Genomic DNA, 21,416 nt, shown 5'->3' with positions numbered 1-21,416 from the left:
TTCACCCCTAGGAAAACCTTGAATTGATAATTAGCTTTAAACAAGTAATCATCATGCCATTACATCCACTAGATCATGCAAGCTACCCATTTGTCACTGAGATCAACAATCATCCATATATAATATGTATTTTGAGTAAGTAATAGATAAATATAATAAAAAAAATGAGTGAAAACAAACCAATTCTCCACTAAAACTCATGCATCCTTGAGGCCTTGCTAAAAGAACATGCAATTTTCCAATAGAACATGTACATGTTGATCGCAAAAAAGAAGGTTTAGATGAAAACTTGATGCATAATACATATAAAATTTACTAAAAAAAAATTCCAAAGTGGATTTATATCAAAATCAATATCACCAAAATACAATAAAGAATAAAATAAATTATATAAATTTTCAATTAGTTATACATCCATCCTATAGTTGGTTGACCATCTTCTACAACAACTTATTCATCAAAAGCAAAAGTCCATCGATACCTGAACCAAGTTGACAAGGATGACTAAGATCCTGGTGATTCTCAAGCCCGACTGGATAAACCGATGAACCACTACAATTCTTGAGTGGATCCCAACATGATACGACTAAAATTTATAGAAGGAGAATGTGGTGTCAGGGTGAAGGAAATCGAGAATTATACATGAGACCGGCATGAAAACACTATGGTGATGGGAGAAGTGTCAGTGAGGGAGTAGAATCTTGAGTTTGAAAATCAAGACTAATGGTTTATGGTTAATCTTGAGCTCTAAATTGACTATGAAATCGGAATAATTACCTGAACGACATTAAGAGGTTGTTGAAGTGGTTGCGACAGTGTTGGTGGTGATGTGAGGAAGCACCGGTGATGGTGTGTTGAATCAATGGATTTAGGTAGAACAAAAAAGAAACAACATTTTTTTTCTATGTAAGGCTTCGTAAAAAGGGAAAGAAATGGAGGGTAGTGTTTAGGTGGGTGGCTTTTAGGTTTTAGAACAGAAATGAAGGATGCGAGTTTTCACTTGTCGATTTAGAGGGAAAGCCAAAAAACAGAGGGAGTTAAAAATATTCGTACAAAAATTTTGAGGGAAACCAAAAAAAATTTAAAAAAAACGTGGAAAATTTTCGGGATCTATCACAATGATCCACTGTCATTTTTAGTTACTATTTGTCACAGTTATTATGTAAAACCGTAACATTTTCAGAGACGTATAAGAAATTAAAGTGTGATCACTAAATACATACAGTAATATATATTTTTATTGTTACTATTTTTTTACTTTTGGACACACTTAAAAATTAAAAAATGTGACTAAAAATATCATTAGTTTCATGTTTCTTTTAGACATATATATGAAATTAAATTGTTATCATAAAACATTTATAGTGACATGTTTGTTTTTAAATGTCATAATAAAATACTTACAGTCACAATGATCGAATGTAACTATTGGCTAGTATTTGTTACACCTTTTTTTTTTAATCTAAAACAGTGACAAAATGTGTGAAAGGAAAGCTCACATCATAAAAGGTAAGTTATTGTGACGTTTAATTGTGGTGACCATAACCCGTAAAACCGTTAATGTAGGTAAAAACCATCACCATATCGTACCAGTTTTTGTAATTTTTTCAATCATTTTTTTATAATTGTCACCATAATGTACTTTCCGTCACAAGTTGTGTTGTTTCATGACGATTGTTGACTTTTAGTGACACTAAATATATTAAAACAAGATAATAAGCTAGTATTAGTCACATGTTTTTCATTTGTCACGACTATTATTGATTTTTAGTGACACATAATATATTAAATTATGACCAACAACTACTTTTAGTTACACGTTTTGTTTGTTTTTCATGACTATTATTGACTTTTAGTGCCACATAATATATTAAACCGGGACAATAAACTACTATTAGTCATATGTTTTTCCATTTATCAGGACTACTATTAACTTTTAGTGATACGTAATATATTTACTCGTGACCATAAATTACGTTTAGTCACATGTTTTTCTGCTTTTCTTAGTTATTGACTTTTAGTAAAACGTAATAGATTAAATGGTGATTATTATTGACAAATAATCATACTCTTTTGTTTTTCATTACAATTATTAAACAACTTAAAATTATTCATTTGCCAAATATTGTTCATTTCATATTATGTACGTTATTCTCATAAACAACTTAAATTAATAAACATATTATACAAATTTTCTAATATATTAAAAATGTCTAACACAATTCCATAAATTATAATAAATGTTTTAACAACTTAGTTTAGAGCATTCATAATGCATAGTTCAATAAGAGAGTTGAATGAGATGACATGTCTAATTGGTATTCAATGATTAAACTCTATCATTGTGGGATGACATGTTGACATTCAATGGATATAGAGTTCAATAGAACTCCTCAATGGGAAAAAGGAAACATTTTAACTATAAAATATATATTCCATTGAACTCTATTGAGTTCAATGCATTATAGGCAAATTAATGTAGAGTTGTATAATAAGTAAAATGATGACGTGTCAATGCATTAAACTTTTGTAAGTTTAATGCATTGTGGATGCCCTTAAAAATAAATAAATAAATAAATAAATAAATAAACTAACTAAAAACTATTTGTTGGATTAACGAGTGTTAAGTTATCCCAGAAAACCCGCTAATTGTTATTTAAGTTGTGTTTGTCTTCGTTGTAAATCAACAGCCTGTGAGAAGGAGAAATGTGAATCATAAACCCCATATTTTTAACAACTTTATACAAGTAATAAATGTACACTGTAATTATACATATTAGATCCAATACACGAGGTGTACTTACATTCACCCCTAGGAAAACCTTGAATTGATAATCAACTTTAAACAAGTAATCATCATGCAATTACATCCACTAGATCTTGCAAGTTGCCCATTTGTCACTCAGATCAACAATAATCCATACATAATATGTATTTTGAGTAAGTAATAGATAAATATAGTAAAAAAATTAATTGAAAACAAACCGATTCTCCACTAAAATTCATGCATCCTTCATGCCTTGCTAAAAGAACATGCAATTTTCCAATAGAACATGTACATGTTGATCGCAAAAAAACAAGAAGGTTTAGATGAAAACTTGATGCATAATACATATAAAAATTACTAAAAAATTCCAAAGCAGATTTATAGCAAAATCAATATCACCAAAATACAATAAACAATAAAATAAATTATATATATCTTCAATTAGTACTGATATACATCCATCCTATAGTTGATTGACCATCTTCTACAACAAGTTATTCACCAAACGCAAAAGTCCATCGATACTTGAACCAAGTTGACAAGGATGACTAAGATCCTGGTGATTCTCAAGCCCGGCTAGATAAAACGATGAACCACTAAAATTCTTGAATGGATCCCAACATGATACGAGTAAAATTCATAGAAGGAGAATATGGTGTCAAGGTGGAGGAAATCGAGAATCATACATGAAACCGACGTGAAGACACTATGGTGGTGGGAGAAACGCTAGAGAGGGAGCAGAATCTCGAGTCTGAAAATCAAGACTAATGGTTTAGGGTTAATCTAGGGCTCTAAATTGACAATGAAATCGGAATAATTACCTGAACGACATTAAGAGGTTGTTGAAGTGGTGGCGACAGTGTTGGTGGTGATGTGGGGAAGCAACGATGATGGTGTGTTGAATCAATGGATTTAATGAGACAAAAAAGAAACAACTTTTTTTTCTCTATGTGAGGCTTCGTAAAAGGGGAATGAAATGGAGGGTAGTGTTTAGGTGGATGGCTTTTAGGTTTTAGAATAGAAATCAAGGATGCGAGTTTTCACTTGTCGATTTAGAGGGAAAGCCAAAAAACAGAGGGAGTTAGAAATATTCATACAAAAATTTTGAGGGAACCTAAAAATTCATGGCAAAGTTTTGGGGATCTATCAGAATGATCCACTGTCATTGTTAGTTACTATTTGTCACAGTTATTATGTAAATCCGTAACATTTTCAGAGATGTGTAAGAAATTAAATTGTGATGACTAAATACTTACAGTGGTATACTTTTTTAGTTGTTACTATTTTTTACTTTTGGAAACACCTAAAAATTAAAAAATGTGACTACAAATATTATTAGTTTCATGTTTCTTTTAGACATACATATGAAATTAAACAGTTATCATAAAACGTTTATAGTGACATTTTTGTTTTTAAATGTCATAATAACAACCAAAATATATGAACATAGTTTGCAATGGTGATGTGACTATTGGCTAGTATTTGTCACACCTTTTTTTTTTATCTAAAAGAGTGACAAAATGTATGAACATAGTTTGCAATGGTAACGCTTTTTAGTTGATACGTAACTAAAACGTTACTACAATTTGATTAATAACTTTTAGTGATGCTATTAATCAAATCCGTGACAACCCTGTTTCTAAAAAGCATGGTTATAGATCATTTTTGTATTAGTGTTACCATTTTCTTAAACAAAATTCTAATATTTTTTCATGAACTAACCATGCAAAATAGCAATTTTGAATTGTTTATCGGTAAATGATGTGTTGGATATGTATTTTTTATATTTTAAAAAAAATCATTGTTAACTTAAAGGTTAATGATGTGTTGGATATGTATTTTTTATATTTTAAAAAAAATCATTGTTAACTTAAAGGTTAACTGATGAGTGAAAATATATTTTGTATATATTAAAATGATTTTGGTAGGATTTTACGATCTGATTTAATTTTACAATCATGATCTTATAAAATGAAAAACAATTTTATATAAGATTCCGATCTTGACAACCTTTGTTGTTCTCTAAAAAATGAATTATTTGATATTTATTTTCTTTTTTGTTGATGGAATTTAAAATTATTTATTATTATTTTTATTTCAAAATAAATAAAACACACCGTAGATTTATAATTTTACTGTATTAGTTTTATAATTATATTTTTTCAAAATTATATTCATAAATGAATAAAACATATTATATATTTATAAATACTTTTAGTCATAAATAAACCATGCACAATATGTAAATAAAAAACACCAATACATTATAATCATAAAAGATTAAAACACTTTATTTATATCCATCAAATAGTAAACATTGTAATGAATAAAACATGACATTTACATTCATTAATGACTGAAACCAAAAAAAAAAAAAAAAAAAAAAAAAAAAAAAAAAAAAAATCTTATTTTACTTATTTTGTTCATAAGTGATTGAAACTTAAAAAGAAAAATCGAATTAAAAAAAAACTAATTGTTTTAGTTTCACCACGTTCTCATCTACGTTGTTTTTCAACCAGACCTTTGCTTTAAATCACATAGTTTATCGACAAGCCAAGCCAAAATTAATGTTAATAAAAATAAAGATTTTTGGCAATTGCTTTTTAACTTACATATGTTCCTTAATTATTCCAAGTTAAGTTCCATCCGGTCCCCATACACGACATGTATAATCCTTGCCGACAGTGATGAATACCTGGGACCAACATTACCCCATCCAATCTACACACCGGGACCACTATATACTCGCAATTGTAAACGTGGGTCTTTGATCTGATAGGAGTATCTACTCTTTTGTTGTCTCTACAAACAACTTTCTAGAACATTATCTAGATGGAAGAATTTACAAAAAGAATCAACTATCTAAGCATGCTTAAAACAAAATTAGAAACTAATCTACTAATGGTAAAGATGTATCGGATATCTAAGATGAACTTCGTACAAGATTATACTAGTGGTTGAATTAGATACAATTTTCATGCAATTGAAAGAAATAATGCTAATTTAGATTGTTCCAGACATGTATTTAGAAAATTATGATACAAAAAGCTCTTCACAAGGAAGATTTACCATAAAAACAAAGTAAAAAGAGACACTCAGCATAGAAGCAAGAGCAGTAAGAGCAATACACGAAAAGACATTTACACTAACAATGTTGCTTTGATAGATTAACAAAAATCGGTAGTTATTCTACCTTACTTTGGATTGGTTAAAAAAATCTTTTGTTTTCGTCCCGTGTTATTATAAAACGGAATTTTGATCACAAGATTGAGTTTTAATTGCCTATATGCACATCTAATCTGAAGATCGAAGCAGATTCACTACAGATAGAGACATCGCGAGAGGGATGAATAATTGTTTCCAGGGATGAATATGCGAGATGATACTTGCTCCATTACTTTATATATTCTATTAACTTTAGAATATGTATAACACTCATCTCTTTGTGTTTGTCTAAAATTTAGTGATATATTTTAGGAAAGCTTATGAATTAGGATGATTTTTTCTATGGTATTCCACACAATAAGGTGTCCCTTAATTTTTAAATTGGAATGATCTCATTTGATCCATGTAAGCAAAGGTAACGTTCCCTTCGTACTCCATTTGGAAAACATCGCATTATTTGAAAGTTGCTAAATTTTTGTAGGAGTACGAACTTATATTGGAAATTGTTTATTTGATGGGCATCATAAGTTTTAATACCATAATAGAACAACATTTTTTCTTTTCTATTAAAGATCATAGAAAAAAATCTATATTTTGTTTGAGAGTTTTTCAACCAAGAATGACAAAAACAAGTACATCTTTCTAAGTGATAAAGTGTAATAAACACCAGAACCAATGATTATGGATTTGAGTTTTTGTTATATGGACTAAAATCATTAGTACATACTTGAGACTAACCTAATGTATTATTTTTCAAGATGAGGAAAGGCCATGTCAAAATGCTTTCACGCCCAACCATCCTTTGGATATACCACATTTTTGGTTTCATTACATGATATGACTAACATGTTACACATTTTTACGACTTATTTGAATATACCAAAATTTGAATTATTGTTCTTATGGGCATGTAAGTTTGTACGAAATGAATCACCTACTTACTCCCAATATTCTTATATCGATATTCCCTCTATAATCAGAAACAAAACAAACAAGAATCCTTTTTATATAATAACACAAAATGGTTTTTAGAAATTAGAACCATGAATAATTTCTTTTTCCAAACCTAATTTTCAACATATTTTGGTCTCGAAGAAGTTAGCAACTACAGCCTCTTTATCGAGTAAAATGAATTTGAACATTAGAAGTACATTATTATATGTTGTATCGATAGAAATATAATATGATTTCTTGTTAAACAAAGTCGCATGGATTCTCATTTTAAATGATTTTGATACTAATCCAACAAAAGCAATTTGGGTTATTCTAAAATGTCATATATGGGCTTGGTTAATACATTTTGGCCTCTTTGATACATCCCCAATAACACGTACTAAGATATTTTTCACTTTGGGCCACCCGATAAGAAGACTTCCTAGCGAATCACTCATCCTGTTACTACTCTCAGCCCAACATGCTTAATTTCAAAGTTCATATAAGATATGATTTTGTTACGTCTTTTAAACGTGTCCTGGTAAAGGAGGTCTAGTAGTACCTTTGCCTAGGCATGCTTAACTAAAAAGTTATTATAGGATATTTTACCCTTACATCTTTTAAACGCATCCTAGTAGAGAAGGTCTCCTCATCCCTTATAACGAGTGCTTATTTCTCCTCCCCAGTCTATTTCGGATGAGATGCATTACTCTTTCTCCCCTCCCACTCATAACGGGTCGACATCCCCGTTGAACATCGAACACCGCCAATGTATTAGATCTGATACCATTTGATACTGATGGCTTATGTGCATAACAACATTCCTATGGTGTTCATGTAACCCTAATTGCTTTGATCTAGGTTTTCTAATTTGAACATACAACATTAAATACCAAAGCAATAAACCCTAAAACTAGCATATCAAATCCGAAAATCACACATGATTAGGGTTTAGATCTTACCTCACTTGTTATGTAGCAATAACAAGTACAAACCACAATATCCTTGACTCTTGAAAGCTTAGTGCCTCAAGTGTTGCACCTCTAATGGAGTCACAAACACCACAAATAACAAGATGACTTAGGAAAGGGAGGAAGAGGCACAAAAGACATCCAAGGCACTCTTGGAAAGCATAGGGCCGAATTTTGGGAGCCTTAGGGTTCCTGTTATAGGTGAACTACTAGGGTTTAAGTCAAAACCCTAATTGGATTGCTTAGCCACCAAGCAACCCTTTAGATCCTTCCAAAATCAAAGCGTGGACGATTTCTTAGTGGGCTTCCACCTTGAATTCGTCAGCCTTATTCCTAAGGGATCTACAGCCCAAAAACCAATTATCTTATAATTGCAATTCCAGCCCCCTATGTTTAATTAATCTTTTTTGACCACAAAATTAATTCTAAATCAATTCTTGATCAATATTAATTAAACAATATGATTTCTCTTTTAATATATTATTCATATAATATATTAATAAATCATACTTAATCCTCTTTCTCTTTAATTCATCCTATCAGTTGCTATGTTGAAGGCAACCCAAATTTACCATGCTCATAATCGGGTCAAATACATATCAAAATAGTTATGGACTTAGACACCTAATCCAACAGATACAGCCTCATCTAAACATACGAATGTATTTTCCACCTTAGGACACCCAAAACAAATACTTCCCATGGGACTACCCATCTTGGTACTACTCTCCCCAGACGCACTTAGTTATAGATTTCTTATAGGATCAACTACCCTCATGGCATTAAAATACATTGTGGTATAAAATCTCTCCACATCCCTTTTTAAAGATTGCTTAATTCTCCTTCCCATCTAATGTATGATGACATGCGATGCTCTTTTATATAGAAGTACCTATGATCTAATATCAAACAAGAAAAGAAACTAACCACTTCTTATAAAGGGTGTGGGGAGCTTCCTTACTAAGATTCGTTTTAAATTTGTAAGCATAACAACTCCTATAGAAAATCTATCATTTAATGTGTCCGAACAAGGGTAGTGCCAAGATTAGTGACCCATTGGAAGTCATCGTGCCGAGTGGTCCAAAAACGATGATATCTTGTTAAGTGTGTTTAGGGATGTTACAAATGGTATTAGATTCGTGACACATGTGATGTTTAATGTTCGATAGGGATGTCGACCCCTAATGAGAGGACCAGAAAGAGCAATGCTCCTAATCACACTTAGAATGGGAAATGGAACTAAGCACTCCTTATAAGGAGTGTAGAGACCTTTGTATTTGTGTTAAGTGACCTAAAATGAACAATATTTGGGTACTTATCTCTAAGGATACGACACATGGTATCAAAGCCAAGGTACAGGCAATGCTTGATGTTTGATGGGGATGTTGAATACTAATGAGTTAGGAAGGGGGAGTAGCACCTCTGATCCCATATCGACCTGGAAAGAGAACTAAGAAGTCCTTATAAGTGGTTTGTATACCTTTTGTACTAGGTTACATTTTAAAGTCGTGAGAGCAATTGATCCCATAGGAACTCGATAATTAAGCTTACCTGAGAATGAGTAATATCAAGATGGGTGACCTCATGGATAGTCTCTATGTCCAATGGCCAAAGCAGACAATATCTTGGTATGTGTGTTTGGGGATGATTTCCATAACTAACATTATTTTGGTACATGATTTCCATAACTAACATTTCCATAACTAAATGAGGTGTAGTCGTAACTACCAAAACCAAAAGTGTACAGTAATATCTTTACTCATAGAGGTAAAAAGTGATTTTAAGTCGACATAAAACTCATTTAGGTTTTAAAAATAAAATCCCGTAAACTTATAGATTGTTATATCCCTATATGAGTCGCTATAATCATACTATGACTATGTGAACCTGCCACGACGTTCTTAGGCGTCGTGAAAACTGAAATGACATTTGTCACCCGTAGACCTGCAGGTCCCACTGTAGCTAGCAGCAAGGTGTGGGGTGTCAAACCCAATATAGATCTATATACAAGTATCACGTTCTCCCTCAAGGAGATTCTGATTATAACTACCAGGAATTATATCCCGCACTCAGACGTACGGGGAGAGAGAGAGAGAGAGTCTCACAATATAGGTTAACAAGTTTACGTGAAATGTGTGTGAATATAAATCTTTTCTGTATGAATGTACCCTTTCTGTACGAGTGTGTTGAGTGATGTATCATAAACTATACCTATTATAGTTTATCTAAAATGTATGTAATATGTATGAACTCTTTTATGGAAATGTATTAGTGTTATGAATTTATCAAACTATACTTTTTATAGTTTAATATACGTGTTCTAAAATGAATGAATAATATTTATTATGAATGACTTAGTTTCAGTTCATGATGATAAACTAACAAAGAAACACATTCAGTAATTAGAACTTATGATTATACACTTTGCTCAACATAATACAAAGTGTTATGATATTTACATGTTGTTGGCTAACTTTAGCCATTCTGCACTGTTTTGGAAAAATCATAAAAAAATCATACGAAATCGAAAACTAGATCCGTAAATTCTGAGAGTTCAAAACATGTGTCTAGTTTACTCATAATTTTTATCACGATTTTTAATGACCTCCAACCTGGGTGAAAAAGTCCAAAATCACAGACTGGTCCGGATTGTTGTTTGAAATGATAGGCAGTTTTGTAAAAATCACCATAAATTGTAGAAAAATCGCATGGAGATGTGCAAGTAGTCATTTTAAAGCTAAAAACTTGAACTATTTGCACCTTGTACAGTTTTGAAAAAAAAAATGTTTAAGATGCCCAAAACAGTCCGTGAATGGAGTTGAAATTTTCTGATGAAGGCTGTTAGAAAATTTTAGTTATGTTCTTGGTGTTTTAACTTGTATTCCCCCCCCCCCCCCCCCCCCCCTTGAAAACTTGAGAAAACATGAAAATGTAGGGGTATGAACTCACCTTGAGTGATTTCAGTAGATAAGTGTTGAAGAAGAGAAGTGTTCAACCCAAGAACACTTGAAGAATCACTTGAAGATTCGAAGCTCTAACGCAAATATGATGGAGTTTGTGTAAGATATCCATGATTTGAGTAGAATGAAGTGAAATAATCATAAGGAGGATGAATTATACTTACTAAGAGTGGAAGAACACTTGAAAATCAGCCTTGAATCTCGAAATTGGAGTGGAAAAAGTTTGAGAGAAAAGTGGTGTTTGATACTTAGTGAAATGAGAGCAAATGAGAGAAATGAGGAGAGAGGATGTTTGTTCCAGCTCTAAAAACGTGGGAATGAGTGTAAATTGAGTGTAAGGGACATTGAAGTGACTTAGGTAAGGTGGGGAGGTATGGCTGGTCATAGAGTGGGTGTGGGGTGGTTGCTTGTGACATTGGATAAGGCAAAGTCAACACTCCACCTTTAATAATTCACCCATTTGATTTTTATTATTTAAATAATGATTTTCATCAAAATATGTTTAAATTATGAATATTTAGAGTTTATTATGTTAAAATATAATTTCTGGAGAAAATCCCGCTTTAAAATCACGAAAAACGGGCTTAAAATGTTAAAAATATCAAAAATGGGCTAAAAGTGACCAAATTCCGAATTCTAGCCGAGGTTCGGCCTTCTGATGCTGAAACCGAGAGGAGGGAGGGTAGAAACCGAGAGGGAAGAAGAGGGAGAGTAGGAACCGAGAGGGGAGAAGAGGGAACAGAGAGGCGCGAGGAGACAAAGAGGAGAGAAGGAGCAGAGAGGCGCGAAGAGACAGAGAGGAGAGAAGGAGACAGAGACCGAGAGGCGGGTAGAGACAGAGAGGCGGAGTAGAGACAGAGAGGCGGAGTAGAGACAGAGACAGAGAGGCGGAGTAGAGACAGAGAGGCGGAGTAGAGACAGAGAGGCGAAGCGACAGAGCGAGAAGCGATAGAGACAGAGACCGAGACTCGGTCTTAGCTACAGTGATTCGGTCCTCCGGTTTTGGCCAACAGAGGCTCGGTTCGTCCAGGGTACTTTCGGCCTTAAGGAGCTTCGGCTCCTTGAGAAGGGTTTCGGTTCCTAAGGTCCATTTTTCTCGTTTTTACCCCGTTTTAAGCCGTTTTTGACCCGGTTAAGGGTCGGAATGACCCGAATGATTCTAAAAAGTTACGGGAAACTTTTGAGAGAGATTTGGGAGAGATTTCTCACACTTGGAGAGATTTGTGAGAGATTTGACATTCTTGGGGAGATTTCCCATACAAAGAGATTTTTGCGAGAGATTTCACATACTTGGAGAGATTAGGGAGAGATTTGACATTCTTGGAGAGATTTCTCATACAGAGAGATATTTGAGAGAGATTTCACATACTTGGAGAGAATTGGGAGAGATTTGACATTCTTGGAGAGATTTCTCATACAGAGAGATATTAGAGAGAGATTTCACATACTTAGAGGGATTTGGGAGAGATTTGACATTCTTGGAGAGATTTCTCATATAGAGAGATATTTAAGAGAGATTTCACATACTTAGAGGGATTTGGGAGAGATTTGGCATTCTTGGAGAGATTTCTAATACAGAGAGATATTTGAGAGAGATTTCACATACTTGGAGAGATTTGGGAGAGATTTGACATAGAGAGAGATAAAGTGAAAGCGATTAAGAGAGGTTCCATGTGTGACAATTATGAGTGTCCGGCATCGCAATGTATGGTTCGTAAACCCTGTTAAGCCTTGTTTTAGGATCTTACACACTCCCGATGAGTATGCAACATTGTTTTATCGGTTTGGCTAGCCACGTACCACAGTTTTAGGTTAAGGAGATCTAGATGTTCGCACTTTTTGATTTATGATCTCTCATTAGAATAGAGAGTTATGTAGAAATTTCATAATGTAAATTCTAGTACCCAAGGGTAAATTGAGTCAAACGGTTTGACTTGTTGACTTTAGTTGACTTTGGCTTGACCGAAATTTGATAGTTGTCACAAAGCACCAAGATAGAAACTTTATACTTACAAAGGTCCACAAATAGGATGAAGAAGTTGGATCTAAGTTGGAGCAACTCTTCCTTGCACCAAATGGGATCTCTCTTCAACTTCAAACTTAACAGAATAGTATAAAACACTACAATATTAAAAAAAAGTGCTAGGGTTTTTAGAAGAAACGATTTAAGAGAATAGGGGTTGCCAAATGTGTCATCCCCAAATTCACGGTTATTTTTTAAAAAATTATGCTTATTTGAAAATCAGATTATTCATTTTTAAGAATAATATTATGGAATTTGTTCCCAGAAATCATGATAAATATATTATCAAAGCATTTCTGAAGAAATGTATTTTGTTTATATTAAAACTTTGGGATATCATCGTCAATACAAAAACATAAGCATAAACAGAATTTATTTACACTAGTGATTTACATCTCCTTAAGTCTCAGTGTAATGTAGCTTCATATCGATACATGTGATAAAAATAAACTGAGTGGGTTAGGTTGGGAAACCTAGTGAGTACATAGGGTTTTCAATCCATAATAATATAATAATTATGTTTCATCATCAAACAAGGAACCCAATTACCCATTCCTATTATCTTCTATATTCTTAAGTATCTTCCCTAAGAATCATCTATTCCTCAATATTTGTTCCTAAGGAATAGGCATGGAGGCCATGGCTACTAAGGTTTATTTAACAGGCACTAAGTCCATAGTTTCCAATGCTCATTTGTAAGGCACGAAATCCATAGCTGCCAGGGTTTATCTCTTTTATTGACAATATTATTTTAGGGAGTCCACCCACAATACACGTCTATTGGTTTTTTTAGAGTACATCTGGTGAACACATCGTTCACAACACCTACAAGTTAAGAGTCTGGTAGTGTTCCACTGGATTGTCTAGAATAGTTTGTGGTTGTCATCTATACTCTGCTAAATGACACGGCCATCGCTTGGGTCATTGCTTCTCATCATCTTTAACCTCTCATCATCTATATCGTCTTTCATCTCTCATCATTCATCTCATATTTCATCTCTCATCTCATCTTTAATCCACCCATCTTTACCCAACATAATTATAGTTATAAAATACGTATACTATTTAAATCGAATAAAACATGTATATTTTATTCATCCAACATAGATATCAAGAACACAGATAATATGCACACATAGCACATAACTTATATTAAATATTTCATATTTATGTGTAAGATGAAAGTAACTATGCACTCACTTGTTAAAGTAATGATTCCCAACTAAGGCAGCGTTTCGCTTCTAATAATTCTATTTTCCTTCGATGGAACCTAGTATCATTACCGCTAGATTTTAGTATAATACTTATTGCAACTATTTATGAGCGATATTTTTTTAAAAGTGTTAAATGATACTTTTCAACCACTATGTATAGACAGGGGCAGACATGAAACACCGGAGTGCATGACCATTTTGGCATTATAGCACTTCTGAAATCCAACAACCCTATGCGGCTCTTCAAACCAGATTCCCCGCACCGCGAGTAGTTAAAAGATACTATAGTAACACTTTTTATATTATATTTTATTTTATATATTATTTATAAGTTCATAATAACGATATTGAAACTTAAATATAAGCTATAGTTAAAGTAGGTTAAGCATAACTCACTTACTAGGAGGTTTAACTAGGAACTGGGTTCTGCGAGGGTAGAACTTTTTAGCCGAAAGATCTTCTTCTCAGAGCCTTCTGCGCTCTAGGACTCGCCTCTAGCACTCGGGAAGTGCTAGGAATGGTAGGGGCTAAGAGGGGTGTTTGAGAGAGAGAGAAAGAATGGGATAGGTGTGAGTTTTTGGGGTAATTTACGCCTCTATTTATAGGCTGAGTCCAGTTCGAACGTGGGGCATTCCCTTGCTAAACTATGGACGTTCATGGCCAGGTGTCAGCATCTGGTGTCAAGGTGTGGTGAGGAGGCAGTGGCTTAGATCGCACCATGTATCGCTTGTTGGTTACACCAAAACTAATTATTTTCTAAAATTTGTAACTTTTGCATACGAGCTCCGTTTTTGATGTTCTTTATCTCCATACATATGTATCAACAAGATCTACAACTTTTGTTTACACTCCATCAGCTAATTTTGAATTTATTTTTAAAGTTATATTTTAACAGACTTAAACAGGTAAAATCCATTAAAATTTCATAACTTTTTCATACGACATCCGTTTTTTACTATCTTTATATCGTTGAGCTCCTATAAATGAGATCTTTAATTCTTATTTAGGTTGTGTCAGCAAAAAATCGATATCTAAAATTCGAATTCCAGGTTGTGTATTACTATACTAAATCTTAGAAAAATTATAACTTCCTCATACGAAGATAGATTTATACGTTCTTTTTATTCACGCTCTTGGTTTAACATATATTATGACTTTTGTTTAGATCGATAAGGCTAAAAAGTAGTTTATCTTAAACTCACTTTTTACTATTCCCGGTGTCGTGTCGGTTTTACCATAAAACTTCGACGAGTTATAACTTCTTCCATATAACTTGGATTTTAGCATTCTTTATATATACGGAACCCTTGTGATATATACTATAACTTAGTTAAGATTATTTATTCTAAATAACTTTGTATCAAAAAGTCATTTCTAACGCTTATTATTTGTAAATTTACTAGGCTGAATCTGTGGGGATTACAATTATCTCCTCCTTAGGATGATTATGTCCCAGAATCATCAACAAAACAGGGCTTGTATAATGACTCCATGTGTTATCTTTTCACCCTAGGTAAGAACTATAACTTTTATGTCCTTTCAAACAAGTATCTAACTCTTGGACTACTTGCCTGTTGGCGATGCTCAATCTTGCATTTATTCTTTGTACTATGTTGGACTTTCAATTGTAATCTTTGAGTTACAATCTTGATTCTCATTGGAAACTCCTTCTTCTTCTTAACAGACTTTAGATAAGTTCTTTCCTTCGATTACCATAATAGACTGATGGGTCATATTCTAATGACCTCTCATGGTATGATGCAATGCTTAGACTCAAGTATTTTAGAGTCAAATTCCAGAATGGAATATACCTTCCTTCATGTTCTAATGTGATATAACCACTTTCTAGCATATAGAACTTCTAGCTACAAGCTTCTTTCTTTAATAATGATCATGATACTTCTATTGATCGCTTAGAATATTATCTTTCACTTCGATCTTTTGGCTTAAGTTAGATACTACGTCGAACTTGGTTCTCTGAACCATGTAACATACTCGTCTTAGTCGGACTCGATTTGATATCACCACTAGGGTCGGAATAACAATCATCCTCTTAGTCATTACCAAAACGATGGTAACAACATACCTGAATCAAACATAATCAATTACCAAGGTTGTAAAAATCGTTCGGCGGTACCTTGGCGGTCAACTGGGGTCAAGCGATTAATCGGTCTAGGGGGATTAATCGCCGCCTAGGCGGGGACCCTTAATTGTAAAAAAAAAAAAAAAAACTTAAATATTACCTATATCATATGATTATCTCTAAACAAAATACTAACAAAACATGTAAATATCCATAAACGTTTACATATTCAAGTCATAAAACAATACATGTCCAAAGTAAGTAAATATTCATAAACGTTTACATATTCAGGTCATAAAGCATCATACAAAGTCCAAAATAACTTTTATAAGATCAAACTTTTGATTGTTCACAGGCTTCTACTCTTTATCTCCGCATTCTTCCATGATGTGAACTCCATCCGATTCATAATCAACTTCTTCAAATACTTCCTCCTCACCACCTGACGCAAAATCTTCATCTAAAAGTTCTCTTGTTCTTGAACTTTGTCCGAGTTCATCGGTTCCTTGACCATCACCAACTATGCCAACTCCATCTTCATCACAATCACCACAATCAACAATCCATTCTTGAGCCGTGTGACTATCATTAGCTAATAACACTTCCATATTCCTTTCTTTTCTCTTTTTGTTTTTTTCCATCAAATTAGCATTAAATTGGACATAAACAAGATTGTTCATTTTACTTCCATCCAACCTATTTCTTTTCTTCGTGTGAATCTACAAACGTAAAAAAAAATAAATGGTAAAAAATATACAATATTATGATATAAAATTATAATTTAAATAAATTGCTTAAATTTGAAGTTTGAATTCTAACCCCTTCAAAGGTGCTCCAATTCCTTTCACATCCAGATGAACTACTAGTCAAAGAAAGAATTCTTATTGCAATCTTTGTAAAATGAGGAGTTGCTCCACCAAACGTACCCCACCAAGTTGCTATGATTTTTAAACATAAATCACATTATTAGATTCATAAATTGATAAATATGAATTTTTATAAAATAATTAAACAAAAGTAAAATGTTTTACCCGGATCGTAGTCACCATCATTAACTTCACATGCTTTAACTGCAAGTTCCCGACCAAATCTATCCATTTTTTTCTTGTACTTTGGCAACTCAATAGTCACGACTTGCTTTTGCATCTCTAAATCTCCGGCAAATAATGTATCAAAAAACTCAAGAACCGCATCCATTACTTCGGGATCATGTTGGAGTTGTGGATCCTTATAATGATAATAAGGATTTAGAAGATAAGCCGTCAAATGCAATTTTGAATCTAGTCTACCTTTCATTTTCTTTGATATGATATTTATGATAGGCTCATATGCTTTTTTGTTACCGCCTAAAGCATCAATGATTTCTTTTTTTGCTTTTTTAATCTCACCATAAACAAAACCCATCGAGGGCTTCCAATCCGCATCAACCATACGAAGAACTTTCACCAAAGGGGAAAACACCTTTAAGCAAAGTGCCACACCCGCCCAAAATGTGGAACCTGTCACCAATGTATGACTAGATCTCCCTTTAACTGCATTTGAAAATTTACATTCTTCCCAGTCGTTGCTAGAGAACATATGCCTTAGTTGCTCTTTTTTTTTCAGACAAACTTAGTAATGTTAGATAGGCGGAAGCAAATCTCGTGACACCCGGTCGGATGATATCCCTTTTGTTAGTGAATTTTCTCATCATAGCTAACGTTTTGTGGTGGGCATAAATGAAGATGGTTAGTTGCTTTGCTTGATCTAAGACTTTCTTGAACCTTGGAAGCCCACCAATACCTTCAAAAAATAATCACGATTAAAAACACAAATAGAATTATAAAACACAATAAATAAAATTACAAATACCTTCAAGCATAAGGTTTATGGTATGTGTCGCACATGATGTCCAGAAAATCTTTGGTCTTTTCTCTTTTAGCAACTTTGCGGCTCCCATGTTATTCGTGGCATTATCGGTTACCATTTGAACAACATGTTCGGGACCAACTTCTTGAATGCAAGATTCCACATACTCATATATATGTTGACTTGTATGTGCTTCATCCGAACATTCTTTTGAAGATAAAAAAAATGGTACCCATCTTTGAATTGACACATAAATTCATAATGCTCCTCCTCTTTCTATCAGACCAAGCATCCGTCATAATCGAGCATCCATCTTGTTTCCATTCTTCTTCATTTTTTTTCACTAAATTTTTTGTTCTTTCAACTTCTTTTTTTAAAATTGTGTTACTCAACTCATACCTAGTAGGAGTTGGAAGCCCGGTTCCATATTGGCCGATTACCTCCACCATCATTTTAAAGCTATCCTTTTCGAAGGCATGAAAAGAAATTGCACACTCATATGCCCACCTACCAATGAAACTTTTCACCGTTGATATTCTTTCTTTTCGAATAGCATTGTTAATATCAACTTTTTTGCCTTTTCCCGACTTCAAAGATTCTTCGGGGTTTAATGTGTTTGCAAAGTTATCCATCGGGCCTATAACATATGGTTCCCTCAAGCTCCCAAAATTATTCTCTATTTCATCCGTGTCTATACTAATGTTTTCATTAGTATCAAATCTCACCTCCGATCTTAACGCTTCATCATGTGCTTTTTTTCCCTTCTTTTTTAACTTTCCTTCATTGATAGCATCTTGACATCTCAACTGATCATCTTTGGTAGACTTTTGACATGGAGTTACATGTCCTTTCACATGAGCAATATGTTGTTTCATTCTTGAAGCTCCCCCACTATAAACTTTTCCACACAATGTACACTTCAATTTATCCAAGTTTGTAGGATCTGGGCAAATAGCAAATTCCCAAGCAATATCATTTGAATTCCTCTTTAAACCAGTAGCTGTTGAATCCATTGATTGTGTAGTTGAATTTTTAGATGCCATTAACAACCTTTAATCTGTGAAATTTTGAAAGAAATGGTAATTAGACATGGGCAGAAAATAATTGTAATCTGGAATGAAACAGGAATGAAACAGGCATGAAAAAGATGGAATGAAACATGGGCAAAAATTAGGATTGAAACAGGGGCAAAATGGTCCAGCTTGTATGATCACTTATGAAACAAGGGCAAAAATCAAAACACAGGAAAGGAAAACCCAAACCAAAATAGTTAGACCATTGTGCAACTTGTATATTCTTATGTTCGTAAGCAAACAAAAATTGGAATGAAAAACCGAAACCAAGGGAAAAACTTACCGATGACAGCTGGTCAAAGTCGATTGTGAGAAATCCCGAATCCGGAATCGACAGATTGAATTGTTTGGACTCGAACGTGTGGTCGGAATACGTTGCAGCGATGATTAGAAATCACGATGGTGAATGTTGTGCAAATATGCGATGCGTCGTTGAATAACAATTAAATCGCAAAAATCAGAAACAAACCTGCGAGTGCGAATCTGCGATGCGTCGTCGTCCCATGTGTCGGAGTCCGATGGTGAATGCTGTAGCCGGAATCGCTAAACCCTTGTCGCCGGAGTCTGATGGAGAATGTTGTAGTCGATCGCTGGAGAAGAGAACGAGATGAATGAGGCGCAAAAAAAAAACAAGATGAAGCTGTATTTCTTTTAGTCGATTAGGTTAAGAAAAAAGGTTTAATTTTGACTTTTTTTAGTTGACTTATGTTGACCTATTTTGACCGCCTAGACCGCCATTTTCCGCCTTTGACCGTCGTTGAACGATTCCGATTAATTCCAACGCCTATCAAAAATCCTATACAGTTTACCTCCGCCAAGCGCCTAGGCGGCCGCCTAGGCCGATTTTTACAACACTGTCAATTACTAGTGCCTTCATAACTTTGTGAGTTTCCCTGATCCAAGTGTGAGCCATGTTCTTCTGGTAGTATAGGCCTCTACTACCTTTCACACCTACTCATACTCGTCCCAAGTATTCTCTCGTAGTTCTCCAAGTCATGATACAAGTATTTCACATAGTCATTTAACAAATCGGATAACATAACTAAGGTTTATATTATTTCTTGAAACAATTACATAGATATTCAATTTCACCCTACACCAGGCCTCTTATATTAGGCTATACCACATAATACTATCTATATGGCTACTTCATATCTCGATCTTTGGATATATAGATCGCCAGTCCTGATCCCTTACATTGTCACCTACTTTGTCAAGGATCATTTGAGATGCTCTTTCCTTTGGCTGTGGAGGTACATTCGCTCTTGTAGCTTTGTTTTTCTTTGGGTAGTTCTTCGAAATATGCCCATAATTTCCACATTCATAACACTTCTTGTTGTCAAATGTATAATCTCTGGAATAATGGTCGATCTTACCACACTTATAGCAAGTCACTTCTCCATCGCATCTCCCGAAGTGCTTCTTCTTTCACTTCTCACATCACTTGGTTCCACCACTAACTCCAAACTTTTGGTCGTCCAGGTTGGCTTCGTGAATCTTCCTTCCTTCTCTGATCTTGAGGATACCTCAATCTTCATTTTCTCGCCAACTTCAACATTGTTGGCGGTTCTGCCTTAGGTCATTTCTTCAACAGACTTAGCAACCTAGATGGTTGCCTCCAGAGTAGGTGTCTGGCGTATTGGCACAGTAGGTTCATCCTTATTTTTTTTTAAGTAAACGCCTTGTCTCTTCTATCTGAAGATCCAACATCATCTGGATCATCGCTTATACTCCTACCATCGTGATTGGCTCGGGTGCAGCTGCTACTTCTAGTGCACGCTCAATTACTTGTAGCCCGGGCTGTAGGTTACTACTTTCCAATTTGCTTCGATTACTCATTATGTCGATCTATACACCAAGTTAGAAGTTTGGTATGCACTGACGAGAATTTGGATAGGGAAAGCTTTATTTACGATAGACGTATAAATCTCCTTATCACTCTGAAAAGTTATATGTCAGTTCTAATACCATAATTAAATATTTAGAAACCTGAACACATAAAGTTTCCATATCAGGTCGGCAACATACCATAGATCTGATCAAATAATAGCATATAAGTCATCTTTATAGCTATAACATAATTCATTTAGCATATAAAAGCAATTTAGGAATATTCTTTCCTAAAGTAAGCTAGTTCTTGTGTCTATTCAAGTGTACTACCTAATATATTAGATACACTCCTCATGATCATAGGTTAGCATTCTAAGTTTAATTCAAGAAATAAATCCTTGTTCCTAGTTCTCTTAAACTAATGCTCTGATACCAACTGTGACATCCCCAAATTCAAGGTTATTTTAAAATTGTTATTTATGCTTATTTGAAAATCAGAGTATTCATTTTTAAGATTAATATTGCGGAATTTGTTCCTAGTAAAACATG

At 33.8% G+C, this 21,416-nt stretch overlaps 1 pseudogene; it reads right to left on the bottom strand.

The window, feature by feature from the left end:
* Positions 1-16,475: 16,475 nt before the first annotated feature.
* Positions 16,476-19,007, bottom strand: LOC145039755 (uncharacterized; annotated as a pseudogene).
* Between the last annotated feature and the right edge of the window lie 2,409 nt (positions 19,008-21,416).

The sequence above is a fragment of the Lactuca saligna genome, chromosome 4 (genome assembly GCF_052625555.1).
Source record: "Lactuca saligna cultivar CGN05327 chromosome 4, ASM5262555v1, whole genome shotgun sequence".
NCBI classification, from domain to species: Eukaryota; Viridiplantae; Streptophyta; class Magnoliopsida; order Asterales; family Asteraceae; genus Lactuca; species Lactuca saligna.
Note: the sequence above shows the minus strand (reverse complement) of the source record. Positions and strands in the feature narration are given on the sequence as shown.